At 39.5% G+C, this 11,106-nt stretch overlaps 2 long non-coding RNA genes across 2 annotated transcripts in view; one reads left to right on the plus strand and one right to left on the minus strand.

Moving 5' to 3' along the window:
* The window catches only part of LOC121642872, a 296,332-nt gene that overhangs the window by 99,244 nt on the left and 185,982 nt on the right, over nt 1-11,106 (plus strand). The window lies entirely within an intron of this gene.
* LOC121642874 lies at nt 2,967-7,776 on the minus strand. The gene is made up of 3 exons (XR_006011003.1): nt 7,766-7,776; nt 3,906-3,910; nt 2,967-3,043 (listed from the first exon to the last, which is right to left on the minus strand). It is a non-coding gene; the product is annotated as an uncharacterized LOC121642874 (long non-coding RNA).

Here is an 11,106-nt window from a genome sequence, read left to right on the forward strand (position 1 = left end):
AGGGGGACCAGAGGGTGTGCTCCAACTACAGGGGGATCACACTCCTGAGACTCCCTGGTAAGGTCTATTCAGGGGTGCTGCAGAGAAGGAGCAGTGTGGTTTTTGTCCCCGTTGTGGAACAGTGGACCAGCTCTACACTTTCTTCAGGGTCTTAGAAGGGGCATAGGAGTTCGCTGAACCAGTCTACATGTGCTTTGTGGACTTGGAGAAGGCGTTCGACTGTGTCCCCCGGGGTCGTTTCTGGTGAGGGTTGGAGTCCACTAAGGCTGCCCTTTGTCACCGATTCTGTTCATAACAGCCGCAGCCGAGGTGTTGAGGGGATCCGGTTTGGTGGCCCCAGAATTTGGGTCTCTGCTCTTTGCAGATGAAGTGGTTCTGTTGGCTTCAATGGGCCGTGATCTTCAGCTCTCACTGGAGCAATTCGCAGCCGAGTGTGAAAGGGCTTGTTCACGAGTGAGGGAAGGATGGAGCGGAAGATCGACAGGCGGATCGGTGAAGCGTCTGCAGTGCATCGGTCTGTCATGGTGGAGAGGGAGCTGAGCCAAAAGGCAAAGCTCTCGATTTCCCGGTCGATCTATGTTCCTATGGTCACGAGCTGTGGGTAGTGACCAAAAGAACAAGATCCCAAATACAAAGTCGCTACTCCTCCGCATCGAGAGGAGCCAGATGAGGTGGTTCAGGCATATGGTCAGGATGCCTCCTGGACCCCTCCCTGGTGAGGTGTTCTGGGCACGTCCCACCGGAAAGAGGCCCCGGGGAAGACCCAGGACAAGCTGGACGGACTACATCTCGCAGCTGGCCTGGGAACGCCTTGGGATCCCCCCGGATGAGCTGGTGAATGTGGCCGGGGAAAGGGAAGTCTGGGTTATAGGTTGACATTTTTTCAGGAATCCCATAGGTCACAGAATTCCCGCGGAATCCTCTGATGCGGAGTTTTTGCTCAATAAGCCTACACTGTAACCAAGCATAAAAAGAACTACACTACCCAGAAGCTAACAGTGCTTTCTGGTCGCTGCTTCCCTGCTGGAATTGAAATAAGAACAGGCATGGAGTTAGCAAACACCCGCGGCGAAACCGATATTGCAAAAAATTATTTACAACGCAAAGTTAGAAGTAATGACTTTATTGAAACCTAAAACTACTCTTCTGAGCTCGGTTGCTGATTTACCACCGTCTTGTGCGCAATGAATTCTGGGAGAAAAGAGGCCGTGAAGGATACATCACCAGCAGCCTTCATTTGAGGCCAAACCAAGTGCGGATTTGAAGGGTGGATTTGGAGGCTCCTTCAAATTCTGTGAATTGGGACAGTACTTTCGCGCACCACGATGACGTATGTAGCTGACGAATCTGCACTTCGAACTGTGCAGACCCTGAATTGAGACACACCTTATACTTGCTCTAGTCAGTTACCATGGTGATGTGTTCCTTGAAAACCTGGAGTTAAACCTGAAGTTTCCTCACTAAACAACAAATCCTACCTTGTAGTCTAGGCCTGTTTGTACTCACACACATGTCTTCAGCGGATGGTGGAGTCATGTGTGTGTGTGTGTGTGTGTGTGTGTGTGTGTGTGTGTGTGTGTGTGTGTGTGCATATGCAGAGTAAGAGATGCTACCAGTCAATCTTTTCCTCCCTTTTCATCTCCTGTTTCCTCTCCAGTGATGAATGGTTCTGCTGTGTCTTAGTGTAAGCACTATCTCAGAAAGCTCTGACCCAGATATTTTAATTGCTTATTCTCACTTATGGTGAGTCTGTATGATAAATAGCAGTTGTTTTATTTTCCTGCAGAAAGGACTATTTTTGAGCCCCTGCACATACCAGTAGCCTGCTGCGTGTATGAGTGTGTGTGTAGTTTTGCATAACAGAAGGAGACATTGTGCTCTTATAATGAGGAGGCGGTTTTGTGCTTGATTTGTGTTAGGATACCTCAGTAATGAACAGTTAAACTTTACGAACGTTTTGATCCCTGAAAAGCAAATGAGGGAATCTGGAGGTGAAGTGGCAGAATATATTTGTCTCCTCACACTTAACTGTCACTGGAAAAATATAGATGGTGTTTGTGCTGCCTATGACCGATCAGACAGAGTTCCAACTGAGGCAGTGAGTGGAAAATATTCTTCTTAAATGTTATTGTTCTTCTAATCTGTTTGACCTTTATCTTACTAGGATGCTCTAAATGTCTTCTATGTAGGAATCCTGGCTGTAATGCCAGCACCATTTAAAAGGGATGGAGACAATTTAAGACATGATTTCATTAGAAAAAAATTCTGAAAATAACTAAAGGGAAAGAACATGCCCCTTTCATTTGGTGATTTAAAACAATTTTTATTGACTATGTCTGATTTCATGGATTTTGTGGATCATTCTGAGCAGACGGAGCTGCCCACATGAAGGTTTCGCTTTCTGTGCTCTGTATGAACCCACAGCAAGCTCAGTCCTGCAAGCGACAGGCTGCAGCTCGACTTTGACGAGGCGAGAAAACCTGGACACACTTCCTCATGTGATACACAAGTGCTGGCTGTAATTATAATTTACTTTAATAAACAGCAGAGCTCAGTGGTGAGCAAAAGCCAACAGACAGTGAAGAGGGATGCATATGCAGAACACATGGTATCTGTAATTTCTGTCTCCCAGTGATGAGCTTACCAGTTCTGTAAAATATATATATATATATATATATATATATATATATATATATATATATATATATATATATATATATATATATATAATCGCTGTAACCACATTAATCACAGCTTACAAATAAATGTTTCGCGATTAATCATAAAAAATCAGCATTTGCAACTATGCCTCAAATTTGCCCATTTTTATTGTATTGTATCAACAGAAAGAGCAAACCAATGCTTACTTGGATTTTTCTTTGCTTTTTTACATTAGTTGATTACTTTAGTTGTATAATTAGTTCAACATTACATAAAATCAAGACCTTTAAAAACTATATCTCATTTGTGCCCCCCTTTTCTTTGTCATTGCTCCTGCCTGGCCCCCATCTAAACTTTTCTAGATTTGCCCCTGCATATCTGACTTTAATAGAGAGGAGAGCTCCCCTGATTTTTATTTGACAAGTTTTTTTTATAATTTCTCACTAAATTAATTGCCCCCTAAACGATCAGACCGCTGTCTCCAACATCTACAAAGCACCAATGATTTAGAGAAGACATCTCCTTCCTTCCGTGACAGTGACATGGATCTGATTGACACGAGACTGATAAATGTTACCGACGTTAACTAATGCGTCTAAGAACAATACTTTTGGGTAAATATGTGCCAGTGTGAACCGCAAACTGCTAGTTTCATCCTTCTCAGCTAAATGATAATCAAATGCAACAAGAGAGATGGTGCTAGGAATCAGATGATCACCAAAAGCTGTCATGAGTCACAACAGGAGAGAAAGGGGGCAAGGAGGAGGCTGCCACTCTGTGCAGAGTGCAGACGACCAGAACAATGCAAACTACGTGAAATGTTTTTTTCATATATATATATATATATATATATATATATATATATATATATATATACAGTTCCAGGAAAACAGAAGAGACCTCTGCCATTTATTCTTAAGCCAGCATATCTGAGTATAATTACTAAAAGCACGTCTCATTCTGCTTTACCAGGACAACAAAGCTCCAGTCTGGCAGAGCGCGAAAAACAACTTTGAACTGAAAGGGATGATCACGAACTTGTCACTCCAGAATCAGAGGCTGACTGTCAAACACAATCACAAACTAAGACTGGGGTAAAATGCACAGCAAGAACAGTTTGAAACAGGCTCCTACAGCCAAGAATCATTGTGCAAAACTCAGCTTAATTGGTGAGAAGCAAAGGCCTCAGGCTGAGGTTTGAAAATAACCTCAGCCTGAGGTCTTACTCCAGTCTTCTACTGGACAGAAACTGAAGTCAGGTCATCTTATCTAAGTCCAATTTTCAGCTTTGCCCAACACCTACTGTTTTGATGGTTTCAGATATATATTCCTTTATATTTCATAAGTATAAATCGTAAATGTTTTTGATATTTGTAGTCGACATGAAATTTTAACATTTTAAAATCAACCTATGTTGTGTGAACAGATTGTACGCCTGTGTGTGAGTGTTGGGTCTCTGCTTGTGCTTTTTTTTAATGTTGCTTTTATGGCTTTTATTTGTATGTTTTATACTAATTTTTTATTTAAAATATCCAAGTGGATGGTACTTTTAAATCTCCATGTACTTGTTACAATGACAAAGTAGATTTTTTATTTCTATTTCTATCATATCTGTTGTTTTTCCCTCATAAATGAGGTTAAGGTTTTAAAAAAAATCTATTAAAAAATCAAAATTAATTATTAGCTCTTTAAATACTCCACCAGAAATTCAGGTAAACTGATCTTTGGCAAAACCCTGATTACTTTTCTGGATAGGTTCATTAAGAAATTAATGTTAACAAGCTGCTCTGATAAAATCTGGCCAAAAATCAGTCCTGCCTAAAAATTACAAGCTTGGTAGAGGGATATTGTTTTTCTTTTTGTTTGTTTTTTTTTTCGACTCAGCAAAAAAAAAAAAAAAAAAAAAGTTCTCCTACAGAAATCTCTCCATGGAATTAAAACCACAGTCAGTACTAAGCAAAATCTCTGGTTTCCTTTATGTTTTCTATAGTTTATGAAATGTTCTTCACAGATTTTCCACCACACAATATCTGAAACGATGGCACAGGTCATAAAGAAAAACAAAATTAGTTACCATAGCTATGCAGATGACACACAGATATATATTACAATGTCACCATGAGATCGAGGCCCAATACAGGCTCTTGGTAAATGCATTGAGGAGATTAATGACTGGATGTGTCTAAACTTTCTTCAGTTAAACAAAAACAAAACTGAGGTGATGGTGTTTGGTGTGAAAGAGAAATGATTAAAGGTCACCACCAAGCTTCAGTCTATACACCTAAAAACCACCAACCAGGACTTAGACCTTAACTGTGAAAAACACATTAAGGGAATTACAAAATCAGCCTACTATCACTTGAAGAATATATCAGGGGTAAAGATCTGATGTCTCAGCAGGACCTGGAAAAACTAGTCCATGCTTTCATCTTTAGTCGGCTCGAGTCCTCACTAAGACCAAGAGAGTGGACCACATCAGTCCAGCTCTGAGGTCTTTACACTGGCTGCCTGTTTGTCAGAGGATAGACTTTAAAGTTCTGCTGCTGGTCTATAAAGCTCTGAATGGTTTAGGACCAACACACATCAGTGATCTCTTGACTCAGTATGAACCTACCAGAACCCTCAGGTCATCTGGTTCCAGTTTCTTATCAGTTCCCAGAGTCAGAACCAGACATGGAGAAGCTGCATTCAGCTTCTATGCTCCACATGTCTGGAACAAACTCCCAGAAAGCCTCAGATCAGCTGAAACCCTCAGTTTATTTAAATCCAGGTTAAAGACCCACCTGATCTCTGCTGCATGGAACTAGTTTTTATTTAGAAATCAAAATCTACATCTGGTTCTTTTAAGCTGGAATCATGTTTTAATATTGTCTTTCCCCACGCTGAAATTTTATTTCTTGCATTTTAACTATTTTATTTTAGCATCTTGATTCTGTTTTTATTTCATTAACTGCATTTCTTTTAATCTTTTTTTTTTTTAATTTTTTTTTTTTATTAATGCACTTGTGTTGCTTTCTGCACCCTGCTGTAATGTTTTATGTAAAGCACTTTGAATTGTCTTGTACATGAAATGTGCCATACAAATAAATTTGCCTTGCCTTGCCTTGCCTAATGTTTAATCTTTGTTTGGATTTATAATGTTTAATAGTAAAAACAAAAAACAAAAAAACAAAAAACCATCAGAGGAAACCAAAAGATTAACAGACACATTCCACTTTGCTTATGCATCGAGGTCTTTATGTGACCTCGATGCATAAGCAAAGTGGAATGTGTCTGTGCACATATTAAAACATGACCATATAAATAGGAAAATGCGTAGAGTGCACATTAAAAGCTAAAGTTGTGAGTCAGGGTGACTCTGATGCATGGTGTGACTCAGGACAAATCATGTCTGCTCCCATTTACTCCAACCTGACCAATGAGAAGACAGCATTTCATCTTTGTGGCGCTCGACTGTTAAGCTGCTCTCATCTGCATTTCTGCTTAAAACTCTCCTTCAGATCCGAGGAGCACTTAGACCCTCCATCAAAGGCTCTGCATTTGACAGATAACTATAATTCCCTCCACTTTAGACTGTGTTTACTGACCTCACATAAAAGAGGCTTTGCCCTGTGCATTGTGGGAGATTTGCATCCTCTCTACTTTAGTGTACTTAGCAGCACAGATTTGCAGTGTCATGTGTTTTTCTGCACAAAAACTAGGTATGATGTGCAAGAGGCAGTGTGTGTGTGGGTGGGTGATGTGGAGTGTTTGTGACACCGATTTAACCTCCTTTCTATGTGCTCATATGAAACTATAAAAGAAAACAGAAAACAGCACAGGTCTTAGAACGTTGCTGCAGAAAAATGGCCTAATGATGGAGGACTCCTCCTCTGAGAAACATGACTAGCTTCGTACATGTTGTGGCAATTTGAACGTTTGATGTAGATGTTTCCTGTGAACTGGCGCATAATGGTGGGAGGGAAAAGATTAAGACCTCTCTTAGAAATAGAAAGACTCATCTGAAACTACTTTTTAATTTTGAAAAAAAAAAAAATGTCGAAAAGATGCAAAATAGGTTTGAAATGAAAGTGATAGAAAACTCTATTGAAATGGAGATTATCTAGGGAGCCAGAAAGTGTGTTGTCTGTATTTTCAAACCCTATCTTGACATTAGATTTTAAGATATCTACACAAGTCTGAGTCTGAGTCATATGTGTTGCCGAAGTGAAACTTGCAAAACCTGCAGGATCCTGGCCCTCGAGGACTAGGATTGAGGATCCCTGCTTAAAGTAATGCATCTGGTTTGGAATCCAGTCTGACTCCTGCAGAAGCTGCATAATGTCAATGTTGTGGCTAAATTTAAGCTCATGGGATAAGAACAAAAGGGATTTTTATCATCAAGATTACGGTTGCTTAGCAAGAAGCTGACAGCAACATGTGAGTTGAGCTCATTTTAAGATGCACTAATGTTTTAGCCCAATGTTTCAGGATGTCCTAGCATTCCTTTTCATGAAGATGACATAACTCCTATGCAGAACATAAGCTATGATAAAGTGAAACAAGTATTTATGGTTTGTTTACACCAAATACATGTAGCAGCAATGCTATAAAAACACCAAAATGTATACTCACACAGAAGAAAGAATGCAGGATTTGTCATGAAGGGTCTAAATATCAACTGCTTTCACCCATCCACAATTTTTTTTTTATTTTTTTTTTTATCCTTGTTTGGAAGCTTGTGTAAGCAGCAGATATTAGATATCTGATATCAGTGAACTGAACTGATGGGCATTTGTCCAATTTAAAGCTTAAATAATGATCTATGACATCACAAAGCTATGTCTTTCTTGGCCAAAATAAGCCATTTTGGTTTGTTTGACAACCACTTTGTTCACTGTGAACACATGATCAAGCAAACCTAATTGACTGAAAACAGGTAGGAGAGGACAAAGCTTTTTCAGTCATTGTGGTTGAGACACTTCAACCTGTCCACATATTGGGGATTAAACTATTGCCCTCCCAGGTGATGTAAAAAATGGGTTTAAAATCCAGTTATGTAATCTTGATTTGATTTAAAGCTAACAACATCATATAAGTCCCAAGGATTACGAATCATATGAACAAAACCAGTCTGACTGAAAGAGAAGTCTTCAAATCTTTTATGCATCAATGTCCAGGAGCAGCAAGTATCTGTGCCAGATTTATGGAAATATTTTGGAATACACTTCTTGTTTGAACTTCAAGATGTTATTCTGCAGTGGTTGACAGTTTAAAAGCAGAGCAGACAGGAAAGGCCATCACCACGATGAAAGAGGTACTTCAGAATTCCTGAATGCAGATCAGCTCATCACAGCCTTTAATGAGTTTCAAGATATCTTTTCTTTCCTCTTTGAGGAGGCCTCTTCTTTGACACACACACACACACACAGCAGCATTGGCTTTAAATCCAAATGCACAATAGAAACACTGCCAAGAACCGCTGCGCTAGAGGCAACATCCAACAAGCTGAAGAAAAGCAGCGACTGCAGAGATGGAGGATGGAAACCATTCTTCTAACTGCCAAGCTCAAGACGTAACATCCAGTGATCCAGTGCTCCATTTTAACCCTTCAGATAAGAACTGCACTGATCAGATTTATTTCAGTGCCTGCTTTTTGTGTGTTTTGAATGATCATCTTACAGATATTGACTTAAAGATAGAGGGGAGCCTCATACAGTCGTGTGAATGATAAGCTGCAGCCGCAGTGATCCTCATGAGCAAAATAGGTTAATGCAGTACCATAAAACAGAACTGGGATTAAAGAAACACAACAAATGTGGAAGATTAAAGGAGCAACATCTCTGTCATGCTGATGCAGAAATCCTACAGGCTTCAAAGCATCCTCACATTGTCAGCTATAAAAAGATTTACAGTCGTTTGCAGTTTTGGTGAAATTTACATTCAGGGCATCGACTTTACTCCAGCAGTCTGTGGCTGAAATTCACACTTCGGTTAAATGACTGAAAGTCTGTTATAATATTTGATAGACTTGTTCCCATCTGGGTCACTCAGGGTAAATTTTTATTTCCTTTTTACTTTTTACTTGCGAGACTTTGCCCTTTAGAAGAGCCAGATGTCCTGCCTTTACCTAAACTCATTAAACTGTTCTCCAGAGGTTAAAAAGAAAGTGTTCTTTTTATGTTTTACGCCTTTAAAGGTTTTAAAATAAATGTGAGAGTCTTTGAGAATGTCAGGACAGTTTTATTTGATAGCACAGTGATGTTTCGGGTCAAATTCAGCAAGGTTTAAGTTGCATCATGACCCAGAACAAACTTCCCAAGGCCTAAGGGGGCAGATACGGTTTGTAAGCTGTAATCTTGTTGCATTCCCACAGTCAACCGTAACCTTACCTGAGAGGCGGAGTATCAGTCAGATAGATGTTATAGATGCCACAGCTATGTAATAGCATGACACCCTCGCAGCACAGCACCTTCCTTAAAGTATAACCAAAACACAACTCAGAAGCAAAGGAAGAGGATGGCACTCATCCAACAGTTTGTGTTCTTTCTTCTTGGCGGTGCTTCGTAATGCCATTTTAAATGGAGAATTAATCAAAAGAAAAAAAAAAAAAAAAAGAAAATCTGTTGCTCTTAACAAGGAGCCATTTCTGCTTTGTTTTTATGCAAGGTCACACGTAAAGTGACTTTTTTCCCCCAACCAATCAATGGATTGCAATGTGTCAAACTCCACCTTTTGGGTCTGGTTGGTTAAATTGGTACCCCAGTGGAAGTGGGAACAAAGTGGGATGGACTCGGTCAGATAATAGGGTACCCTTCCCAGTTTTAATGTGTGGAAACAACAACAACAACAAAAAAACAATGCATCCTGACCTGCACCCGTCAGTGGAAATGGGGCTTGTAGCTGACTTGTAGCCATCATTTTGGAATGCATGTTAGGACTGGTGCTTCTAAGTGTGTGCAAAGATCTTCTATACTGCATGTATCTTTATCATTATCTTTCTGTACTTATATGTATCCCATGTAAAGGGGTCTCTCATTAAAAAGAGGTTAAACATGTCAGGGGAATCAGCTGCAAACTGAAGTAGAGCTTAGGTAGTGAAGTCACAGAGTAGTGCATTATGGGTCAGAAAAGCAACATAAGACAAACAAAGCAAATGAATGTCTGTTATCCAGACACCAAACATCCACTCATGTTTATTTTTCTGATAAATATTACTGTCAGAGCCTCTACAGCTACCAATTGGTTAGTGTTGACACTGACTAGAAATTGTGTCAAAGCAGATTAAATTTACACTGACCAGAATAAAACATGTCAGGAGTATGCTGTCATTGATCATAAGATGTTGGAAAGTGATAGGCATTTTCATTTTTCTTGCACCCAATTGAATGTGACCATCCTTCCATGAATCAAATGTCATCTAAATGTTGCTGCACCACTGTCAGCTATTCTGTTTGTTCTGGTTGCAGAATCTAATTTTAACTAGGTGAAAATGTCCATATCTGGATGCATGCAATCCCCGTCCATGTCTGGGAACACTGCATAGTCTGGTCAAACACCGACTAACTTACTACATTTCTGTCACTGTGTTTTATGGAACAATTTCCTACAATTTCCTATGAGAGTTCGCACAGAAGGGTCTGCAGGCCTTAGATTAAAGAATCATGTCAAGGATTGGAAGTTTTCAACCCCATTTGAGCTGCAGAAGCCCAACCTCAGTCAGGATATTGTTAGTTTCTAACAACATGCAGGAACTTTCACCATTTATTTGTGTCTTTGAAATTTGCTAAGGTTTTCCTGCTGTTCTGTTGCTGGAATTATTTTTACAGAAAATTTTAACATTTCATTTAACCTTCTAAATGAAGAAGTCTTTACAGAAGGAAGCAGCAGATTGAGCTTTCCAAAGCTGTTTTCCTCTGATGACAGTTTCTCTGTAGGGATTAACAAAACATTACTCAAAAACAAACAAAAAAAAAAAAAATTAAGTTGGTGTAGCCTACTAATGAAAGAAATCACAAAAACGACTTCATCAAAGTATAGTGCCCTCATGGTGCTAAGCTCCACAGTAGGTAGGGGGTTATATCACAATGATGCCATCTATTTACAACAAAAAATATATATGCTCCATAACCTCATCTTTAAAGCAATATGAAGCTTTCAGTCTCAATTCTGTGTTTCAGACTTGTTTTGATGGCGCACTGACATTCAATCTGTACTTTCCTGGTGCTGTTGTTTCCCTGCAGCATTCAGAGGCTGAGAAACCACACTTCACAACTTTTATTATTATATACTCAAGCAGATGCCGAAGATTTGCACTACATGAACACTACTGCCTTTCTCCTTTAAGGGTTTATGTTAGTACATGTACTTTTCTTTTTATATTTATTGCAGTGATTACTCTATCCTTGTTTGATTTGTTACAAGCAAAGAGAGGAGGCTTTAAGAAATTTAATTGTACACATGTGA

This window comes from Melanotaenia boesemani, chromosome 7 (assembly GCF_017639745.1).
Source record: "Melanotaenia boesemani isolate fMelBoe1 chromosome 7, fMelBoe1.pri, whole genome shotgun sequence".
In the NCBI taxonomy this organism is placed as follows: Eukaryota; Metazoa; Chordata; class Actinopteri; order Atheriniformes; family Melanotaeniidae; genus Melanotaenia; species Melanotaenia boesemani.